At 38.8% G+C, this 19,746-nt stretch overlaps 1 pseudogene; it reads left to right on the top strand.

The window, feature by feature from the left end:
* LOC123251023 overlaps positions 1-18,321 on the top strand; it is an 85,539-nt pseudogene extending 67,218 nt beyond the window's left edge.
* The last annotated feature ends 1,425 nt before the right edge of the window (positions 18,322-19,746 follow it).

Below are 19,746 nucleotides of genomic sequence, written 5' to 3'. Positions count from 1 at the left end.
AAGGGTGGTTACGGAGTTTGGGGAGAGGAAAAGAACATGAAACATGTAAATATGGGAAAATATTCAAAATAAAAATAAAAATGAAAAAAATTATTTTTAAATATTCTTCCCTCACCACTCCCAGAGCCATATATAGTAAAATATTTTCTGTTGCTTTATTATTGATATGGTCAACGATGTTGATGACTTTCCTAATATTGAACTGTTCCTGCATACCGGGTATAAAACTCACCTGATTGTGTTGTATCATTCTTGAGCTATAATATTGTAATATCTTTCCTGATATTTTATTTAAGATTTTCGCATTAATGTTCATTAGGGGGACTGGTCTACAATTTTCTTTCTCTGTTTATTTCTTCCTGATTTGGGTATCAGTACCATATTTGTGTCATAGAAATAGTTTGGAAGAATTACATCTTCTCTATTTTCTAAATAGTTTATATAGTATTGGAATTAGTTGTTCCATCCCTGAGGCCTTTTTCTATTTTCCTTTTTGTTCCTTGTACTTCAAGTGATTATTAATAAACTTCATAAAATATAATTCTTGGAGTGTTGGATATTAATTTTAATCTTACAAGGTCCACCAAACAGAGGTGCATTCAGCCTGCCAGATGGCACATTGCACACAGTTTGGTTGGTAGGGGAAATAAAGATTGGGTGAATAAGGCAGGCCATAGAGCATTTGGAAATCAGGAGCCAGGTAAACTAACCCAAATCCACCAATCCAGTATTGTAGGAGGATCAAGTACACTTGGTCTCTACACAGGAAGAACATTTCTTTGACACCTCCCAAACTGATGGAGGCCCTGTGAGGGTCCAATTGAAATTAGGATGCCCAAAGTATTTTTAGTAGTTGCCAACATGCTGTCTAGTTGGTCTATTGGAGAAAATAGGTTCATTATGTTGGCCAAAATGAGGTTCCAGGGATCCAAACACAGGGAATTGATGTTTGGCCTTAGCATCAGTATGAGTCATCAGAGAATTATTTTTGGAAACAAATCAGTCTATAGAGAACCTACAGAATTCCTCAGGGACTTTCCCTACCAATAATGGGGTTCCTAGGGAAATGCCGGAGACCAGGAATCAGGGGATGGTCTGGTCAAACTTATGAGATGTAAAACACATCTAAAGATGACAGATTCCCTGTCAACATTTAACCTGAGGCTACTGGTGCTACAGGGTCCCAGAAAGTGCTTTTGAGATGAACAGTTACTTGGTTGAGCACAGTCAATGTCACTGCGATAAAAAAAAAAGTGTATCCCTGAACAGTCATACTTCTGAAAGGATGGGGGTCAGTGATAGTTCTCTGGTCCCAGCAGTGTGGTTAATTTGGGCACATGGCCAGCAATCTTTCAAGAAGGCTGCTTTCACCAGGGATGAAAGGGGTTTCCTGAGGGGGTATTCTATTCTAGGGGAAGCCTGGTGGGTAGAGTAGCCAAATGCCTAGCATGCAATGTATAAAAGCAAAGGTGAATAAATTAATCAAGTATAATTGGAGGAGAGTTGACATTACTCAGCTCTAGTCCCAAGTCTTGGGGAAACTGTCTGAATCTGTTTTCATCTTCTGACATTGAGAGGAGTTGTCAGCACTCGAGGCTGGTTGCTTCTGGCCCTTGGTGAGCTTTAGGGTTAAATCTCCTGTTGGTTCTGCAGTCCACACAGCTGTTGGAGCTTGTTTCAGATGGGATAGGTGTATCAAAGATTTAACTTGTTTCAATTTGGCATCAGTTCACATGGATTCAAGGAAATGCTTCTGTAAGTAAACTTCCAGTGTACTCAGACTCCAGAGGAATGGCCCCCAAACCCTGTCTGTCTAAGGAAAGAGACTCAGGCACAGTTTTACATAATTCAGAGACAACCCAGGACAGATTTTTGACAATAAGTACTAGAGTATTTGGGCCTCATATTCTTGAATCTAAGTAAAAAAGAATCATGGATCTACCTATAACTATCTAGAAAAGGGATAGCTGATGGGGAGCCTGCCTTGCATTTGTAAGAGGACAAGTTGGGGTTACCTTTAACTAGGGCAAGGTGAATTGCTCAGTGAGTTTTCCCAGGAGGGTTTTGATAATCTTGTTGGTAATCCTGAGGACTGGGAATGGTATGCACAGTGTAGGTGCTGAAGGATAAGGAAAGAGGCTAGAAGCTCTGAGAAGGGTTGTCTAGTAGTGAAATGGGTCCTTGGGTCACTGTCAATTTCCCTGGGGATTCCCAAGATAGGAATGACCTTTTCAACTAAACTCTTGGCAGCTAAGGAGGCTGTTGCCTTTTTCACTAGAAAAGCTTCTATCTATTGGAAAAGCAAATAGACTATGACCATAGGATGGGAGTTGAATGAATTCTATTTGCCAGATCTCAAAAGATCCTTTAGGGCCTGGAAATTTCCCTTTTGGTGGTTGGAGAGGTTTTGAGGAGTTGTGGTGATGACAGATAATAGACATATCCAAACTTACTGGGCTGCCCTTTCAAAATTTCCCCACCAGTATTTCCAGACAAGGACTTTAAGGTTCTCTTAGCCCCAGTGATTGAACTGATGTAACTACTGCATCCTAGGGAAGACCAGGACATCAGGTAACACTATCAATCCATTACGCCCCTTCCAAAGTTTTGCTTTGGCATCTCAAAATCCTTTCTGGTGGATTAAACTCTGTAATGAGGGCTGTAACATAAATATCTAAGCCTGGCTGATTTCTTCTGGGGTGAGAATGAGTAGTATCTTAAGTGGAATCATTGTAATTGGGGTTGGTGGCCTCCCCTCAATGACTGAACTCTGTGTGACTTCATCGACTAGAGCATTTCCCCTAATTTCTTCAGTATTGTCTTTATTGTGCCTAATGGTCTTGACTATAGCCACTGTCTCAGACAGTAGACATTGTAAAAGTCTATAACCATGCCTTAGTTTTGATTGGCTGTACACTAGATGTGAGAAAGCCTTGATGTTTCCACAACATCTTGAAGACGTGCTACTCCAAAAGCATATCTGCTATCAGTGTGCAAAGTCACTCTTCTTTAGACAGTTCACACAAGTGAGTTAGTGATGTGAGTTTGGTATACTGGGCTCATTGGATGTTAAGCAGATAGCCCTTTTTGATCACCTCTGAGGTGGGGGTGGTTATTTCAGATCTACCCACTCATTCACCTTTCTCATTTCTCAGGCAGGACTCAGCAGTAAACCAAACATCTTCTAGATGTAGTGGTGTCTCCTTCATATCCATTCTTGGAGACAGCAACTAGAGTAAAAGCTTAACACAATCATGATCAGTTTGATGCAGGTCACTGGGGTCTTCTGGGAGGAAGATTGCTGAGTTCAAGTCCTGACTCTGGATTATGATGTTAAAATTACTCAGTAGACTAACTTAAAGGTTGCTTAATTGGCTGGAAGATAGATGTTGAGTGTTGTGACAACTGAGGAATGTTTCAAAGACATGTGGTAAATAAGCAGTCAAGGAGGAATCAAGGACCACTTCTAACATCCTTTTGATTAATTCAGCTGTTGCTATGACTTCCCTGAGACACATAGAGAAATCTCTGGCAAATGAATCTAAAGACTTACTATAGTATCTATTGGTTGAAATTGGCCATTGTGCTTCTTTGTCAGGAAATCACAGACATTCTCTCCTTTCTTGGTCACAAAGAAAAAGAACAGTGAGGAATAGTTCATGAGCCCTAAAGAAGGAGAGGATATTAGGGATTTTTGGAAAGTTTGAAAGACACTCAATGAAAGTCCCTCAAGATGAAGGGGTTCAGACACTTCAGTGCTTAACATATTGTAAAGAGGGAAGGCAGGGGCAGAGAACCTGAGGATCTAGAGGGGGGAGTACTCAAAAAGGCCAAGAAAAACTCAAAGCTGCTATTTGGAAGATGGGACAGGGAAAGCTAAAACACCCTTAAGTCTGAGTCTAGATAAAGCCTGTCATAAGAGAGGACATGGCCAAGGAACTTCATCTTAGTCCAAGAAAATTGTGACTTGTCTCATGAGGCATATTGGGGAGGAGAATAAAGTCGTCAGTATACCTCTCAAAGAATGGAGAGTAAAGAAGTAGGTTATCAACATACTGTAGCAGAGTGGATCACACAGAAAAGTTAAGATTTGCCAGGTCATGACTTAGGACTTGGGAAAAATAGGAGGGAGATTTGGCATGGCTCTGTGGTAAGACTGTATTAGTAAACCTCCCAGGTGAAAGCATTGGCTGTCAGGAGAGATTTCAACTGAGAAGAACTCACTGTGAAGGTGCATGCAAGTGAAAAATTGGGCATCAGATAGGACTAGATTAAGCAAAGTATGGGTGTTGGGGTCCACTGGAGCATGGGGGGAAACAATGCAATTTATTCTTAGATCATGGACAAGTCTCCATCCACATCCACCAGAGTTCCAGACTGGAAAAACTGGGAGTATTACAAGGGATAATGCAAGGGATTATAAGGCCTTTAGAGAGGATATTGGAAATAATTGGTTGTCCACTTTAAATGATGGTGGTGCTGAGAGGGTACTGGAGAATTCAAAGTAATGACTTGGAAAGATCAACATGGATGGCAAAGATGGAGTGTGAGACACTCATCAATGTCAGTTGAGTAAACTATCCAAAGAGATTGGAAGACTTTGTCTAGGGCAGAATATATTGGGAGATGAGAGATCAGAGAGATGCATAAAGTTCAGACTAGGGGGCCAGATGCAGACAGGGTAAGAACCTGAGGGGGGGCATTATATTTGGAGAGAAAATCTCATCCTATAAGACATGCATCAGAGATCATAAGAAGGAGCAGGAAAGGATGTTGTCCCTCCAGACTCTCAACCTGAAATCAAGGGGCTCAGATAATGGGACAGAAAAAGCTTGATTGGAAATCCCCACAATGGTTATCATTTCTTTTCTCTGAGGGGACCCTGCAAGTAAATAGGTGAGTTTAATGATAATGGCCCAGAGTCAACCAGGACAGACAATGGCTGTCCACAAATAGTAATTGAGTATCCCTTAGTGGTGAAACATGGAGAACATCCTATGGTCCCCAGAGCAACTTCAATGAGGATATAAGGGTCCCATGAATGATGGGTCCTGGCTTGGGGAAGGGGGATTAGTCCTACCCCAATAAACTTTCCTTTCTCTGGGGCCCTATATACCATGCCAGCAACCCTGCTTACAAAATTTTTTCTTCTTCTGCCCACATTTCTTATAAAAATGGAAATTCCCTGATTTGGGGGTCATCAGTTGAGGTACTGAGAGAACAGCTTGGCCTTGGGTTTCATTTGGCTGCTCTTAATTTCAACCCACAGAATCCTGGTATCAAGCAAATGTCCCGAGAAAGGTCTGGATTTCCAGATGTTGCCAATCTAGGACATTCATTTAAACCTGAACATCAGGGGCAGCTGGGTAGCTCAGTGGAGTGAGAGTCAGGCCTAGAGACAGGAGGTCCTAGGTTCAAACCCGGCCTCAGCCACTTCCCAGCTGTGTGACCCTGGGCAAGTCACTTGACCCCCATTGCCCATCCTTACCACTCTTCCCCTATAAGACAATACACCGAAGAACAAGGGTTAAAAAAAAACAAAACAACCTGAACATCTACTTTCAGGAGAACTCTGAATAACATAGAGTAAAAATTGACTAGGATCCCACTACTATGGCCCAGAATTGGCACCATAGCTTTTAATGAATCTATTGTAATAATCATAGACTGACTCACCCTCTTTCTAAACTATGGTCCAGACTTTGGACAAGTCCACAAGGCAAAAAAAGGCCATGGATATAGCCTCCAGAAGAGTTGCAGCAATTTGTCCAACCACATTCCTCAGTCACCCCCATCGAACTTTAAGAGTGAGATCAGCCAATCAAGTGCATGTAAGTCAATGGTCAGAGTGCCTGTGCCCAACAGCTAGTTTTGCCAGCTGAATCAGGGCAGGGATATCAGGTTTATAGATCAAGCAAAGGATTTCAAATTGCTTGGCAAAAGCTACAGGATACTTTCTGGGATTTGGGAGACTTTTTTAAAAGTTTGCTAACCTGGATTGATTCCAGGAGGTAAAGGAATGTCGTGGCTTCATAGTGGGTATGGGGTTCAGGGTTTGGAAAGGAACCATCTATTGAATCCTCATCACCCTCCTTTAATTTCTTTGTTTTAGGTGTTTTCTGTGTAGTTTTTACTTTGAAAAAGAACACAGGGACTGTAGGAACAGTCTTTCCCGAGGACTGGGTAAGGTGTGGGGATTGGCTGATGTGAAGATTGCTTCAGTTCTTAGTTAATCCTAACTAATCCTACCTATCCCTAAACTAATTCTGGCTAACCAGGTCCTCCACCTTAAGGAGAACAGAACTTTGTACTTACACGGATATTGTGACCCATCCAGACTTTACTTAATAAAGGGTAAGTGTGTGTGTGTGTGTGTGTGTGTGTGTGTGTGCGCGCGCGCGCGTGTGTGTGTTTTACTACCAACAAAGAGGCTGGGAATCAAGGGATTGAAGTTGAGATAACTCCTATCTAGTCAGAATCTCTGCAGTGACAATGGAGCTCAATAGGTTCCAGCAGGTACCTTGCCCGTTGGTACAAAGTTAGACTGGGTTCATGGAGATCTTCAATTCAATCCTACTTCTGAAACCAAATTATAAAATGAGGCACAAAATGACAGGAGTCAGGTATGAACCTTTTTTTTTATTGAGTAAAGCAGCATGCATGTGGAGCAGTAAGCTTATTACTGGCTCTCTGAGGGAACCTCAAAGAGACTTTATATGTGGTTTTGGGGTACTGAACTAACATTGGTGGATATGGAGATTGAAACATTTGAATAAATCATATAGAGACTGGGTCATTGAAACAAAAGAACAGGAGAGAAAGGGTGGAAGGGCCACTGCAGATGTCAAGGTAGGAAGTCTAACAAGCAAAGCAAGGGAAGAAGCAGGAAGGCTCAATGTAGGATGTCATTAGTATGTCAGGCCTAAGTAGAGGCTACTTCTGTTCTGTTTGATCACCTGTTTCTCAGATTATTTCATCATTCCTTGATAAAAAGGAAGCTCAACCAAATTAACATAATTAGAAATATCTTCAATAATTTCAATTTCACAAATATACATAATTCAATCTTATCAAAACCTTACATTTTCACATTCCTTTTTTATGCTTCTCTTTAGTATTGAATTTGCTCATCGGATTTTCTTTTTAGCTTTGGTTTTTGGTCAGGAAGTCTGAAATTCCTCTATTTTGTTGAACATCAGTTTTTTTCCCCTGTAGGAATATGCTCAGTTTTTCTGGGTATGTAATTCTAGATTGTAGTCCTGGGGTCCTTTGCCTTTCAAAATGTCATATGCCAGTGATGGCAAACCTTTTAGAGACAGAGTGCTGGGCCCCACCCACAGCCCATCCCCCAGACTGAGTGCCATGCCAGGCTCCCCAAGACTGAGTGACATGCTTACCACCCTGAAACCAAGTACAAGCCCTGTCCCCTCACTTCGCCCCCTAGACTCCCTCTTACCCCAGTCAAGGGAGGGAGGAAGCGCTCCCATTGGGATGCTGGATGAAGGGGCAGGTGAAGTGAGGAATGTCCTCAGGCACACAGAGAGGAGGAGGAGAACAGCTCTGCCTTAAGTACTTCTGGCTTTCTAGTAATGAACTCTGGTGGCCAACTGCAGTCATACTTACAGAGGGGGCCCTGTATGCCCTTTTTGGCACATATGCCATAAGTTCACCATCACTATCATAAGCCATCTCTTCTGGTCCTTTAATGTAGAAGCTGCTAAGTTCCATGTAGTCCTGACTAAGGTTCTACAATATTTAAATTGTTTCCTTCTGGCTACTTGATGATTTCTTCTCGTTTTTTTCCTTGGTTTGCGAGTTCTGGAATTTGGCTATAATAGTATTTTATTTGGGGGTCTCTTTTAGTAGGTAGTTAGTGGGTTTTCTCAATTTCTATTTTTACCTCTTGTTCAAGGATATCAGGTAGTTTTTCCCTGATGATTTCTTAAGTATTGTGTCCAGGCTCTTTTTTTGATTGTGGCTTTCAGATATTCTGATGATTCTTAGATTATGCTTACTGGATCTATTTTCCAGGTAAGTCATTTTCCAGTGATATATTTAAGATTTTCTTCCATTTTAAAAATGCTATCTTATTGTTTCCTGATATCTTATGATTGAATTAGCTTCCATCAATACAGTTCTAAAATTTTGGGACTTTTTTTCTTCCTTGTTTTTTTTGTGTTTCCTTTTCCATTTGACCAATTCTACTTTTTAAAGAGCTGTTTTCATAAATTTTTATTTGGCTTCCATCTCCATTTGGTCCATTCTATTTCATCCATTCTATTCCTTAGGACAGTGATGGGCAAACTACTGCCTGTGGGCCAGATGCAACCCCCTGAAATGTTCTATTTGGCTGCAGGACATTATTCCTAATCTGATGAATACAATGAGTAAGATAAAATGCAATGAAACTTCAAAAGAGTTGCCTTAGAAACAGACTGACAGATGAGCATTTCTTTTCCTTTGGCCCTCACTTTAAAAAATTTGCCCATCACTGCCTTAGGAGATCATTTTCTTCAATGTATTTTTATGCTTCCTTTTCCTTTTGGCCTTTTAACGAGTTGATTTTTTCAGTATATTTTTCCCAGCTGTTGAGATTTTCTGTCAATTCTCTTATTATGTAGTTTTTAAACTTCTTTTCAAGTTCTTCCAGGCCTTCTTTTGGGGCCCGGAGCTCTTTTCATACTTTCCTCTGAGCCTTCATATGTTTCTTTTTTGACATTATTGTCCTCTTCAGAGTTGGTATTTTGGTTTTCCCTCTCACTGAAGTAACTTTCTATGGTCAGGGGTTTGGGTTTTTTTTGTCTTTTACTCATTTTTCTAAGTTCCCCACTTCTCCCTCCTTTACCTTATCTATCTGTTGAAATATTTCTGTTTCTGGGGTAGAAGACGCATTGCTCCAAGCTTGCAGAGTGTTCTTCTCTCATACTTAGGGTGGGCCCAGCTACCTTTATTTCTTATGATGTGTCTGTCGAGTAGGTGGCCCTACTGGTTTGCTCTGGGGAGGTTTGCAATTATTTTATCCAGCTATATTCAGCACCCTGTGTTAGCTATTTCACTCTTGTTTCATGAACAGAGCTGGTCCCTTGCCCCTGCTAAATGGCTTGGGCTAGGCAGGTCCCCTACCTCAGGGTTTGCTGCTACTCAGCCAGGCCCCCTTTCTGCATTCTCATCCCCTCAGGGAGTGCAGAGTTTCCTGCCTTCTCTGACTTCTATACCTGTATGGATGGTTTGGGCTTTGTTCCTACTTGTTCTGCAGCTTTGTTGCTTTTGGCAGAGTTGAGAAGTATTGGGCTGCTCTAAGTTCTGCCAATTCTAGCGGATGCTGTGCTACCTGGCCTTCTCTTTTCTTACCCAAGTGAGATGTGTTCCTTCAGTTTTCCTTTGCTTTGAGATGTGTGTGTGTGTGTGTGTGTGTGTGTGTGTGTGTGTGTGTGTGTGTGTATAAGGATTGGGGAGTGGAGCATCCTTTATTCTATCATCTTAGCTCCCAATACTCCCCCAAGTTCATAGAATGTCATAGAACATGTTTCATGTTCCTAACATTGGTTAGTTTTGCTGAATAGCTTTTCCCTTTTTTATTTCCCAGTCTTTGTTATAAGAGATGGTTTGCTGAGGAGACAATGGAAGAGGGATATAAGAAAAAATAAAGGAAATACAAAAACAGTATATATAAAATGATTAAAAGCTTGAAATCAGAATGATAGCAGGAAGGAAAAGGGTGTTCTAATACTCTCACAAAATAAGAACTACCACACTGGAGTATGTTACTTGAGGAAAGACTAGAAGATAGCTCCAGGTTTTGGAATGAAGAGTGAAACCTACCTTCAAGTTAACAAAAAAAGAAAGAAACCTTTGTAATAAATGTTACACATTTATTACCACATCAAACACATCACTCTGTTACATACATTGCCTTTCAGTTAGAGAGAGTAGCATGTTCTGTCTCCCACTGTAGTAGCGTATGTATTAGAGGTGTACTAGAGCCAGTTTCAACCAATTATACCTCAGAAATCAGCAAATAAGAGCTTGATTCATTTTTTTTGTTGATTGACGAGTAGAAGTGTAAATAATTCAGATTTAACTTAAAAGTGTGTCTTGTTCAGATTTTTCCCCAGAGAGACAACTGTTAAACCAACACAATCCCATGTATATGAAAGTGCAGTTAATAGAAGGAACTTCCAGCAGTGGGAATGGTGATTTAGGTTTAATCGGAGGCTTAATCACTTTCACAATTCGTAAATACAGCAGTGGTGAATTTCAAATTTATCAAGTGATTAATTGACAACCAAATTGCCTAGGTCCTGGAAAAGAGAGAAGATGCCAATTGTTTACTGAGGCACTACTTTATCCCAGGCACAAGTTTGCCACAGGCAGGCTCAGTGAAGAGGAAGGGCATTGTCTTTACACTTCAAAGCTATCAGGAAATACAGTTATGAGTGATAGGGATTGCAACACAAGGAATTGCAGTTTAATAGCCATATCAATATGGCCTCATAAAAAACAGGACAGAGGATATCATGTATCTCAAGGAGCTATTAAGCTGAGGACATTTTTTTTTCTGTCTCTGCCTCTGGTGCTAACCATTGTATATTTTTGGGCAAGGCACTTTCCCTTGTTTTCAGTATTCTTGTGGGAAGGTTGTTTCATCAGACTATTCTGAGGATTAATCAAAATTATATGCATGAAATGCTTTCACTGGAAATTAGAAATCATATGTGAAAATACATTTAATAATATTTTGTCAGTGTTCATATGGTACATTGGGAGGATAAAGTTTTTATTCCCATATTTTATGATCCTCACAACAACACGTTGGGATGTAAAGGCCATTATCCCTATTACACGGGCAGTGGAAGGGGCCCCAGTTTGAGAGAAAAGAAGACATGGTGTGTCAGCTCTACCACTTAGCACTGCCCCCCAATAACTTTGGGGGAACCATACCTACCTGAATTTTTATCTCTCTGAACCTTAGTTTCCTTGTCTGTGAAAAAGGGTTTAAGGTGAAATGACTCATGCTTCATGAGAAGCATATGACCAACTCAGGAATTTAAGCAGAGGCCCTCTGCAGCAAATTTTTATCTAAAATACCTCCCTCTGACTCTCTTTTTCTCTGTGTTGCTCTTATTGACCTTGAGAGCACTTCTCTGACATTATGTCAACCTTTCTGGTTTTGCTTTGGAACACTTCTACTTTTATTTTTATTTAAGTGTCCTTATCTGACTTTCAATTATCAGGTTATTTTGTTTGTGGCTATGTACAGGAGATAGTATTCTGTTTGCTTTTGTAACTCAGTTTTAGGTTTGTAATATTGGCTAAGGACTTGTGACAACTGCCCTCTCTTCCGGTAGCTCGAGAGTTACTTTGCTTAATGACTTTTCAGAAATTCAAAACTAATGTAGGTCACCTGATAATTTCTGGGCAACATGATACTTTGTAATAGGAACCTTGGAACAAAACCATTTGTAATCTGGAAATTCTTGTGGGAATACAACATAATTAAAATGAGCTAACAAAACTCATTAGCTGAAAGGGCTAGGGGAGGGATTGTCCCCTGAGAGGTAAGGGGAAATCTCACAAAAAAAACCAGAAAAAATAATTTTTTTTATTAAAGGAAGCAAAACCCCAAATGTGTCAGTTTTTGCACTTCATCACAAATGACATTGTGTTTTTTGTTGGTGGAAAATATCTCTGGTTTTAGACCACAATTGCTTTCAGGGACCTATTTTCTATCACTTAACTGATTATATTTAAAGTGTTGGGTAGTAACTGCTTCAGTTTTCTTTAGCAAACTGATCAGAGTTTCCAAAATAAGTAAGGTGATTCCAGCTTTAGTATCATCTTATGCATTTTAGAAACTGATCAGGGAGCTGAAGAAATAAAGCTCAGTCATAGCATATCAATAATCAAATAATAGAAGAGAAATACTAGTGAGAGAATTTCTTTTTCATTAAATAGATTTCACAATGGCATTTATTTAATGCCCATGCAAAAGCAGCATTTGTGCACATAAATTTCTGGTCTACAGATGCATACTAAATGTCAACTGCACTCAAAGCACTGTTAAGGATATATATTTAAGTGCATATGTCAGCCTGAATAAAATAAAACTACCAAAGTGGTAATAGTAATAAAGAGTCTTTAATCAAGGTGAAGAGATTATAATTGGATCCCTTACATCAGAAGAGCACTGAAGTATATCTGGGGCAGGCAAGGAGAAATGGGGAAACAGTACAGGCATTCAGGCAATGTGTGGCTCTGAACAAGGGAGTCAGAAGATAACTAAAGTCCATGCATACAATAAAAACTCATTTCTTTAACCAAGTCAAGAAATTAGTTGTTTTCACATAAGGGAGATAACTGAATATGATCCCATGAGAATTTAATTGAAAACTTCAAATAGAATGAATAAAGTATGTGCTGCCCACATATATAAGATATGTATGTCTTTGTGGATGATCTAAAGTCAGGTTGCAGGGATTTTATTATCTCTGTAATCTTGCCCTAACCTTTTTAGAGGATACTGATTCCTGCCTGGAGGGGAGCAGGAAAGGCTGGCTACTCTGAGAAAGGTAGGACATAACTAGAATGATATCTATTGTTCACTAAATATTTTTCATCAAGGGGCATGATTTTTAAAAAATTATATTCTAAAACGACAGTCACTAACTTCCTTAAACATGAAGGGGATGACTTCTGGGTTATGAAACCAACAAAATGGAGTATTGGACTTTTTTTTGATCTTCACAATCTCTCAAACTTCTCTAAAATAGATATTAGGCATTAAAAATAAAGCTATGCAATTATCTATGATATCAAGATAATTGGAGCCCCCCAAAAAACTCAAAAAAGAAATTCCACAAAAGCCAACCCCCACAGTCCTCTCTCTTTCCATTCTAAGGTATTTATTATTATATTATATTATATTCTTATTATTAATGTTATTATATTAAGGTATAAGGTTTGATGAGGCTTTGGTGGCAAGGGTCAAAGATAGAAATATGTGTTGCAAAAGACTTCTGCATAAAAATAGAGGAACCTAGAGAATGGAACAGGCTACTTGGATTTGAAAACAAGCTAAATATCACATACCACTCCCTAATAATAATAGTAACAATAGCCAGCATTTATACATTACCTATTATGTGCCAGGCACTGTGGTAAGGGATTTTTAAATACTATCTCCTTTAAGCCTCACTACAATCCTGGGAGATGGATAAGAAAGTTAGCATTAGGAGAAATTTAAAAAAAAAAAAAAAAAAAAAAAAGATTGAAGTTACCAAAGACTTCAGGAAAAAAAGTTAAGAGACCTTGAATACCAGTAGACACATCAGCAGGAAATACATGAATAGTAAAAGGAAATATGGCCTCCACTTTTAGTAAATTAGTCTAGATATCTGTGAAAAACTAATGCAAAACAATGGAAAACAGTCCAATATATCTCAATGAGATAGATGACATACAACCAAAATATTATGTTCCAGAGTACTTTAAAAGAGAAATGAGAATGAACAAATGGCTTGCCCATTTTATTGATATTTGAAAAAAATCCTCTTAGTTTTATTTATCTATTGTTTATATGATTTGTTCTTTGACCCCTTAATTTTTTTCCCTTTTTTTATTTAGAATATTTTTCCATATGTAATGGACTAGGTAAGATTGGGAAAAAGGTCAAGCAAGACTGCTTTTTGAAAATTCTCTGATGGAATATTGAGAACCCAGGAAGAAGGACAGTTAGCAGGAGAGATGAGGATTATGGGAAGATTCTTACAGACACACTTGCTGTTCACTCAACTTTGGAAGGACAGGGAGGTGGGAGGAGAGATCCTGGGGGACCTGGCGTACCTCAAACCTCCAATTTTGAGAGTTTCCCAGAGATCTTCAATTACTGCAATTAGCCCAATCCATCCTTTAACTTCATTGAACAATGTTGAAGATGCAATATTGCAGTTGCTGAGTTTGGCCAGGAGCCCGGACTCTGGTGGGGGGAACCCCCTGAGGGCTATCTAACCTTGCTTGAACCTTAATTGAAAAATTCCTTCTTTCAGCTAGTTATAGTATTTTAGGATAGTAGTTGACTGGGGGTTTGGGTTAGTTAACTGAGATTAACTACAGAAGAAATCTCTGTTACTGCCCAACCCTGAGAGAGTCTGATATTAGGATTTTGAGAATCTCCTCTACCCTTTTTCCTGATATTCTTTTCCTTTACCTCTTGAATTGTTTTATGCCTGAATAAACCCCAATTGAGATTTAAAGTCAGATCTGAATAGCAGCAGATCTGAATAGCAGGGAGGGAGACTAACTACATCTTTGTGAGTTGTGGGAGGAAGTTGGATTGCGCTCCATTTTAAACTGCTTTTTGCTATTGGCAGAAACTGATGGCTTGAGTTAATTTAACCCAGCTCTGAGCAATTGCCATGGGTCCTTTGGGGTTTGTTCAATAGATAATATCTCCCCCTACCTAATCATCCCTAATTTACCTATATTGGGGAACCTCCACTTGTGAAATAATCCCATGAGTCTCCCTAGTAAGGAGGGGTGGTTTGGCCCATAACCAAGTCAAGGGTTACCAGAATATACCCCAACTATATGCTACCCTCCTTCTTATATATGGTTACATGCTTCATGATTCTCCCTCTACTCTTCCCTCTCCACTCCCAGAACTGATAAGCAGTTCCATTGTTCAAAATCTATTTCCATGTTACTCATATTTGCAATAGAGCAATCTTTTAACATCAAAACCCTAATCATATCCATATCGATCAATCACCTAGTTTATGTGTTTTTCTTCTGCATTTCTACTCCCACAATTCTCTCTTTGGATGTGAATAGTGTTCTTTCTCATAAGTTCCTCTGGATTGTCCTAAATTGGTGATGGCAAACTTATGACATGTGTGTCAGTATTGATGACACACGGCCACATACACAGAAGTATGGGGCTGAATGCTGAGGATGAAACATTTCCTGTAGCATAGTGTAGGACACTCCATGCACTATAGATGACAATTTCTACCTATATTAATTTACCTGTTTTGGTTTATAAAATACAGTTATATATTACAATTACATATTTTTGTTATTTAAACCATAAAAATTGTGAAATTATGGTTTTTTTTTCTTGAAGTGAAATACCACCCAAGTTATGCTCAGTTTTTTGGTGAATTTTGACACACCAAGCTCAAAAGGTTGCCTATCACTGTCCTAGATCATTGCATTGCTGCTAGTAGGAAAGTCTATTACATTCGATTGTGCCACAATGTATCAGTCTAAGTATACAATGCTCTCCTGGTTCTGCTTCTTTCACTCTGCATCAATTTCCGGAGATCTGTCCAGTTCACATGGAATTCCTCCAGTTTATTATTCCTTTCATACAATAATATTCCATCACCATCAGATACCACAATTTGTTCAGCCATTCCCCAATCAATGGACACCCCCTCATTTTCCAATTTTTTTTTGCCACCACAAAGAACGTAGCTATAAATATTTTTGTATGAATCTTTCTCCTTAATATCTCTTTGGGGTACAAACCCAACAGTGTATGACTGGATTAAAGGGCAGTCATTCTTTTAAAGCCCTTTGGGCATAGTTCCAAATTGCCCTCCAAAATGGTTGGATCAATTCACAACTCCACCAGCAGTATATTAGTGTCTCAATTTTTGCCACAACACCTCCAACATTTATCATTTTCCTTTGCTGTGTAAAAAGGAAAATTTAGGGTATTTTATAGATAATATATTTATAGTGTGGCCACCAGGAATCAACGATTCAGGTTGATTCCGTAATTAAATCAGACCCAAGTCATCATCGGGTTGAGGAGTTTATTTACAATCTGGTAGGTAAGGAGTAGGAATAAAGAAAAAGGGAAAGGCTAGTCCAGGCCAAAGGCCTGGACGGAGCAAGAGAGTTAAAGGCTAAATAAATGAAGCTTTAAGCCACAAGGCCCAACAGCCAGATAGGCAGAGTTTGGAAGCGGCCCAGCTAGGCCAAGGAAGTCAGCCTAACTTACCCACATGACAATACAGAGTGTAAGCTGTCTGTGGTCTCAGGAGATCCTTCAGCACCGAGTTCGAAGCTGGAACTGCCTCCACAGGAAGTCAGTAACATACTTAAAGAGATAGTGTCCTTCGTCACTTCCTGTGGGTCCACCTCTAATTCAAATGGACAAATGGCAGTCTCTACATTGATTTGGACTGCCCAAAGGGCAGTCCCTTGTTCTAGATTTGCTACTCATTGTCACCTGTGGGTAACTCGTCTCCCCTCCCCACTAGGGAAGGTGAGGATTACATCATTTCTACGCCTAGGATGGGTAGACTTTTGACTATGAATGGGCTCAAGCTAATTCCATTTACACAGCTGCCATATTGACCAGTCTGCTAGGTGTGAGGTGGTACCTCAGAGTTGTTTTAATTTGCATTTCTCTAATCAGGAGGTATTTAGAACACTTATTGATGTGTTTATTGATAGTTTTGATTTCATCATGTGAAAATTGCCTATTCATGGCCATTTGTCAATTGGGGAATGACTTGTTTTTTCTGTAAATTTGACTTAGTTCCTTATATATTTGGGAAATTAAGCCTTTGCCAGAGAGTTTTGTTATAAAAATATTCTCCCAGTTTATTGCTTTCCTTCTAAGTTTGGTTGCATTGGTTTTGTCTGTATAAAATCTTTTTAATTTGATATAGTCAAAGTCATTCATTTTACATTTTGTTCACCTAATTTATTTATGATTTCATTCTTTTTATTTAAGTAATTTACCCATTTTAAATTTATCTTGGTATAGGGTGTAAGATACTGATATAAAACTAATTTTTCCCATACTGTTTTCTAATTTTATTAGCAGTTTTTGTCAAATAGCGAGTTCCTGCCCCCAAAGCTGGGGTCTTTGGGTTTATTGAACACTAGCTTGCTGAGGTCATTTACCCCTAGTCTTTTCCATTGATCTACCCTTCTGTCTCTTAGCTAGTACTGCCAGGCTCCCATCCTTCACTTTTTTTCATTATTTCTTTTGATATCCTTGATCTTTGTTATATTTTTTTCTAATTCTATACAAAGTTTTTTGATAGTTTGGTAGGCATGGCACTGAATAAGTAGATTATTTTGGGTAGGGTTGTCATTTTTGTTATGTTAGCTCATTCTACTCATGAGCAATTAATATTTTCCCAATTATTTAGATCTAGTTTTGTGTGAAAAATATTTTTAATTGTGTTCATATATGTCCTGTGTTTGTCTCAGCAGATAGATTCCTAAATATTTTATATTGTCAAGAGTGATTTTAAATCTTTCTCTTTCTAACTCCTGCTGCTGAATTGTGTTGAAAATATATAGAAATCCTGATGATTTATGTGGGTTTGTCTTGTACCCTGCAACTTTGCTAAAGTTAATTATTTCCACTTGTCTTTTAGTTGATTTTCTGAGGTTTTTTATCATATCATCTGCAAAGAGTGATAGTTTAATTTCCTCATTGACTAATACTTTCCATTTCTTTTTCTTCTCTAATTGCTGTGACTAGTGTTTCTAGAACAATATTAAACAATAGAGGTGATAATGGGCATCCTTGCTTCACTCCTGATCTTATTGGGAAGGCTTCTTACTTGTCCCAATTGCTGATAATGTTTGCTGATGGTTTTAAAAATATACTGTTTATTATTTTGAGGAATGGCCCTTCTATTCCTATGCTTTCTAGTGTTTTTCAATAGGAATGAGTGTTGTATTTTGTCAAAGGCTTTTCTTGCCCCTATTGAGATGTGATTTCTGTTGGTTTGGTTATTGATATGGTTAATTATGTTGATGGATTCCTTATATTAAACCATCCTTGCATTCCTGGTATAAATCCCAGCATATTATAGAGAATAATCTTAGTAATAAGCTGGAGTCTTTTTGCTGGAGTCTTATTGCTAGTATAACAGTTTGGCGAACCAGAAGTTTGGATTATGGACCCTAAATCTTTTATATAGCCTAAGAAGAAGCCATGCGGCTCTGGTACCCCGATTCTCAGAAATGCCCTTTTTCTGCTCTTGTTCCTCTTCCTATTTTCCCCAGCCTCGAGGCTGCCTTTCAGGGAAAAGGGACAATGGTTTTAATTGCCACTGGGCTGTGAATTCTTTTGCCCAATGCCTGGGGCCTGGTGGCTCTTACCCACACCGATCAAATGCTGGGTTTCCTGCTGCCATCTCCACCGATTTTCCTGACTTCTGACCTGGCCTCCTTTCCTGCTTCTCCTGATCTCTGCCAAATCCCAAGCCCACCAGTACAGACCTCCGTTCCTGCATCCGCTACCAAGCTCCACGATCTCAGAGGCTGCTTCAGCCGGCTGCTGCTTAAGATTTGTAAAGTATTGCCCCCCCCCCCCCCGCCTTCTCTCCCCTCTCTTGATACTGACTTTTAACTTGAAAGATGCTTTTATTCCATTCTTGCCCTCCATGGGGCACCCCCGCCCACAATTTCTACACATGGGATTTTCTAAAAACTGACCTAAGCTTTTCTCTAGCCCCTACGCCACACTTCCACCTGGAACTAGAACTAGAGTTTACCCCTAATTGGGCCGTATGGCCTATTCAAACTTTCTTGAGATTATTAAACTGAAAACTCAGGGGAAGAAATTCAACCCCATACCTCCTTAGAACTTTGAACTTTAAAAACCCCTTAAGCTCAGCAGAACTCAATCAGAAGAACCTTAAATTGAACCAGGGGAGGACTTTTAAAACCTCAGAACTGAATGGGTTTTAAAAAGACTCTGTATCTTACTGCATTTTGCTGATTAGTTTTGTGAATTAATTTTGTTTATTTCATTGATTTTCCTGTTGCACTGAATCATTTTAAGCTAATGAAGTTTCTGCTTATGATTTTATTATATTTCCTAATTTATTTAAGGTTTTACTGTATCAGAACAATGCTGTTATATGTACCATCTATGAACATCTTATAGGAGCACATGTCTTTTAAGTTTTATTCTATATTGGTAATTGCATAAAACCTTGGACGTTTCGATGTCTTGAGATTTAAATTGTAATTTTATGAGGGGTCTTTTAAATTTTACTTTAGATCCTAAGGAATTGTTGTCTTAAAGGATAAGCTTTTATATATTTTATTATAAAAAATTGTTGCCTTAAATGGGTAGAAGCATGAACATTTCCTACCAGGGATATTTTTTTAAAACAGGAAGCCAAGAGAGCTCCTGTATACTTCTATCAGAAGGATCTAGAATTCCTGAGGATAATTTAGTTTTTTTAATATCAGATTTTGATATGGAGGCAGTAACAGAGTTTGTTGAGAAACTCTTAGCCAAGATTTAACATTTGTAACAAGTATATGATTTTTTACATATGATACTCTATTTGAATGTGCATTGTGAATCTGCTATTTTGTAAAACCCATTTACACTCACAGAAAATGAATCTCATTTTTGGGTAAAAAAAAACCTTCACTAGTTCTAAGCTATATATATATTTTTTATTTTTAAAACATTTTTTTATTTAATTAGAGCAATTGATTTTTCCTTTTTCTCATCTTGTACTGGAAGTACATATATAATCATTATTTATCCTTTTTTTTTTGATTTTACAGTGATATAAGCTTAAGGCAAATATGTATTTGCTATAATGATACATACCTGAAGAGCCTGAGACTATGGGACTGTGATTTAATGCCTCTCTGTCTGATTCCAGGAGAAATGCTAACAAGAGCCACATGGTCATGGAGACTTGACTGAGAATCTGCATGGATTGCAGGAGTTCTATGCCAATACTG

Source organism: Gracilinanus agilis, chromosome 1 (assembly GCF_016433145.1).
Source record: "Gracilinanus agilis isolate LMUSP501 chromosome 1, AgileGrace, whole genome shotgun sequence".
NCBI lineage: Eukaryota > Metazoa > Chordata > Mammalia > Didelphimorphia > Didelphidae > Gracilinanus > Gracilinanus agilis.
Note: the sequence above shows the minus strand (reverse complement) of the source record. Positions and strands in the feature narration are given on the sequence as shown.